This window comes from Erpetoichthys calabaricus, chromosome 9 (genome assembly GCF_900747795.2).
Source record: "Erpetoichthys calabaricus chromosome 9, fErpCal1.3, whole genome shotgun sequence".
NCBI lineage: Eukaryota > Metazoa > Chordata > Cladistia > Polypteriformes > Polypteridae > Erpetoichthys > Erpetoichthys calabaricus.
In genome coordinates this window covers 58,238,340-58,242,648 of record NC_041402.2, presented here as the reverse complement: position 1 = coordinate 58,242,648, position 4,309 = coordinate 58,238,340, and the positions used below count along the sequence as shown (strand labels likewise).

At 46.6% G+C, this 4,309-nt stretch overlaps 1 pseudogene; it reads right to left on the bottom strand.

Moving 5' to 3' along the window:
• Window positions 1-209: 209 nt before the first annotated feature.
• Window positions 210-3,179, bottom strand: LOC114657544 (uncharacterized; annotated as a pseudogene).
• Between the last annotated feature and the right edge of the window lie 1,130 nt (window positions 3,180-4,309).

The window sequence follows — 4,309 nt, the reverse complement described above, 5'->3', positions numbered from 1 at the left end:
TTCCACCACGACTTTAAGAAGCTGTATTAGCTACAAAAGATTCTTGAGCCAAGGAGCCCTATTTTTTCATTTGTTTTGATGACATCAAGCACACTTTTTGTTTGCTTACCTGTTTTAATTAAACAGGGATGACCAGGTTGGTGTCCCAACATTTCACCTTATGGACCTGCAGTTCCTTCCATCGACTACATATGTTACTTTTCACTATATAAGAAACATCACCTGGATGCACTGGGATGCATCATCAGTGATGTATCCTGAGGTCATCGGGTGTTTCAGGTCTCGCAACATCATACACCCTCGCTCAGGTGACCCAGCTGGGGTTGATCAATCCTAAACTTGCATCCCAGTAGCGATCCATGGATCAGTCCTCTTTATCCAAAGCCACCTTGAGGCTTTCTCTGCAGCTTCACTTGTGGATTTAATGGCCCTCTTTTTGGCCGCTCCTGTTATGCCTAGCTGTGTGAGGACTCTGCAGAGTAAGCGTCCAGCAAAATCCTCTGCAGCCAACTTCTCTGGGCTCATAAAGTACCCTCCAGCCTCTGTCCCTGCACTCCTCCACCAGCTCCTGGTACTTGGCACGTTTCCTCTCGTTAGCTTCCTCAATACACTCTTCCCAGGGCACTGTCAGTTCCAGCATGATCAGCTGTTTTGAGGCCTCAGAGGTAATGATCATGTCTGGCCAGAGTGATGTTTTTACGATTTGTTGCGGGAACTTTAGCTGCTTTCCTAAGTCAGCCTGCAGCTGCCAGTCAGAGGCTGTGTAGAAGAGGCCTGTTATTACTGCCTTTGCCTGGGATTGCTCTCCCACTTTAATGAAGGTAACTGCCTTCTTTGAGCCGTGAAGTAGTTTGCTTGTGTTGATAGCTAAAGCCAAGCTTTCAGCAACTGCCTTGAGCACCTTGTCATGGCACCACCGGTAGTGGTCATGTGCCAGAGCCTTAGGGCAGCTGCTGAGTAGATGTTCTAGAGAGCCTCTTCCTGAACAAAGTGGACAGGAGGGTGCCTCGCTCTTCCCCCAGACGTGGAGGTTTGCTGGGCTTGGCAGGACATCGTAGACCGCCTGCACCAGGAACTGGACACAAAAGAAATCTCCCAGCATGATGTTCGACCAGGTGATCCTTCACTGGAGAGTACTCTCCCACCTTGTCCATGCACCCTGTTGCCAGAGTCCTACTGCCCTGCTCACTCTCTTCCTTCACCCCTGCTCGGACCTCTTCCTGGAGTAGATGGATTCTCTCCTTGCCCTGAGCCTTGCTGACCTGGGTTTTTGGGAAGTAGCCCAGACCTGCTCTACCTGTTGCCACGGTGCCCACCAGAGCCTTCTGTCTCAGGCATGACTCTGTCACCTCCACAGCCTTCTCCGCCCTCCATTTCCTGCCTGTCTTCACCTCAATGCCAGCTGCTGACTCCTTACAATACTTGGAGTCCCTGTACTGTAGGGCTTCTCTGGTGACTGTAGGGCTTCTCTGGTGCGTGCCACCATGAATTCTTCAGTGAGGCCGCTAAATGGTAGCCGCAGGATGTTACTTGTCCCATACAGTGCTGTGCTGGTGAGGCTGCGTGGGAGTCCCAGCCACCTCCGAAGAAAGCTGATGATCTTCTTTTCAAGGGACTCAACTGTTGAAAACGGGACAGCATATACCAGCAGAGGCCATAGGACTCGGGGGGAGGATTGAGTGCTGATAGATCCAAGCTTTAAACCTACCAGGCAGGTCATATCTATCTATCTAGACCTATCTACCTTGGTGAGCCACGTCCCAAGCTCCTGGGTGGACTTCTGAATGGCAGCTGTGTCTTTTAGACTTGAGTCAAAGACTTTCCCCAAAATCTTAACTGGCTGCTCTGTGATGGATGGGATGACTGTTCCCGCGATAGCAAATCGGTACTTATCAGTCACCTTCCCCTTCTTTAGCACCTTGGAAGGCTTAAAACTCATCCTTGCCCATGTGATGAGTCTCTCATATCCTTGTAGGATCCACCTGCTCCCCGGGACCGATGTTGTCGTGATGGTTAGATCATCCATATAGGCTCTTATCGGGGGCTGTCATACACTTAGTCAGGGGCCCTCTGCATTCTACCTTGGCTGACTTGACCACCATATTCATGGCAAGGGCAAAAAGAATAACTGAGATGGTGCGCCCTGTTATTATTCCCTTGTCAAGCCGATGCCTGTCTGATATTTCTGACCCAGAAGTGACTCTTATCCTGAAGTTGTTATAGTAATCCAGGACCAGATTCTTGATTTTCCTGGGAACATGGTGGCGATGTAGTGCGAGCTCAACCAGCTTGTGTGGTATAGACCCATAGGCATTGGCCAGGTCCAGCCACAACACAGCAAGGTCACTTCTGTTCTCATGAGCCTCTCTGATAAGCTGAGTTACCACACCTGTGTGCTCCAGGCAGCCAGGGACTCCAGGAATCCCCCCTTCTGGACCGAGGGGTCAATGATAGTTATTCTTGAGGAGGAACTCTGTCAGTCTTTGGGATATGATGCTGAAAAACACCTTTCCTTCTATACTCAGCAGGGAGATCATTCAGAACTGGTCGATGTTCCTGGAATTATCCTCTTTAGGGACCCAAACTCCCTCAGCACACCTCCACTGCTCAGCGACTTTCCCTCTTTGCCAAATCACCTTCAAGATCTTCCATAGGTGCTGGAGAAGCGCAAGGCAGCGCTTATAGATGAGGTAGAGTACGCCACTCGGGCCTGGAGTGGAAGCTGATCGGGCTGCCTTGATGACCTCCTCAACCTCCTTCAGACTCGGCTCACCCAGCTTGAACGCTGTTATTGGGAGGGCAGGGTTGATGAGGGCTTTATTGGCATCGAGATCTTGATCTCTCCTAGGATCGCTCAATGTGTCCTGGAGGAAGCACTTCACTTCCTCAGATGAACAATCAAGACGCCCACTGCGCTTATCCCCTAGCAGTTGTTTCGTAAAACCAAAGGGATTGGCAATAAAGGCCGCCCGCCTCCTCGCTCTCTCTCTTCCCCACCTCCTGTGCCACTCTGCTCTGCGAAAGGTCATCAGCTTCTTCCGCAGGATGTTCTGGAGTTCTGCCAATGCCCACTTTTCCTCATCAGCAGCTGTCTTGTACTGCTTCTTGAGGGTTCGAAGCTCTTGCCGTATCTGATGTATGTTGAGGGCCCTGCGGTTCATAGTATATGAGGTGGACGTAGTCAATTAATTGTAACTATTATTTTGAATTTGCTATTGCCAAATTATTTCTGTTTTCTTTCTTTTTTTGGTGTCCATAATGGCACATGTTCACTCTTGAAATAGCTGCAGCATCACATGTGATGGACTGAGTAACAGATGCTCCTTTTTAGAATGTGTCTGTCATAGGAAAGTAGAAATTTGGACACAACCCTGTATCTATGAATATAAAGGTATATTTTGGTTATATTGATTATATTATATTATGTTTCTCTGTTTTGTGCTGATTTTATTCATTTTTAGTATTATATTTTCGGTTATCATGCACTGTGCTGGGGGCATAAGTGTACGTGAGCTTGATAAGAATACTTTGAAAATGAAATTACACATGTATGTTATCCCATCTGTTATCCATTTCTCTATTCATGCTCCAAAAATGCTTAACTCACTTTAGAGATATGGGGTGCCAGAAGTAACCTGGCATCATCAGAAGCAGCCCTAGGCAGGATGGCTTTAAATAAAAGGACACACTAACACACACACATACACCTCACAATACCAGTTTAGGGTAAGTAATTAACATAGCCTGCACATATTTGTGATGTGAAAGGAATATCAGAATACCTGAAAAAAATTACAAACTCCATATAGCCAGAGACCAGACTGAGATCTTAGCCCAGTCTAGTAGTGTTTTGTGGGAGCAGAGCTAACACAGATCCACCATGCCACCCTGCTCTCTGTTGTGTCAACAAGTATTTTGTAATAATCAGGATAGAATTGATGGTGTAGAGGTGATTGAACCACTAAGGCCAAGTGACCATAATATAATACAGTTCTCAGTGTTACGTAAGAGTGCAGTTGCAAAGACTAAAATTGTTAAGTTTAACTTTGGTAGGGCAAATTTTGAGCAAATGCGGCAAAGTCTAAGGAGGATACACTGGGATAAGCTTTTAAGTGTGGAGACAGTCGAGGAGCAATAGAACAGGTTTAAAAATGTTTTACATGTAATGTGGGACAGGTACATATCTTAATTTAGTATTAATAGGACATTTTAAAAAACTCTACAGTGGGTTGATAAAGAGTTAAAAAAGAAGCTGTAAAGGAAAAAAACAGCTGTATAAGGCATATAAGACTAATAACTCCAAAGTGAA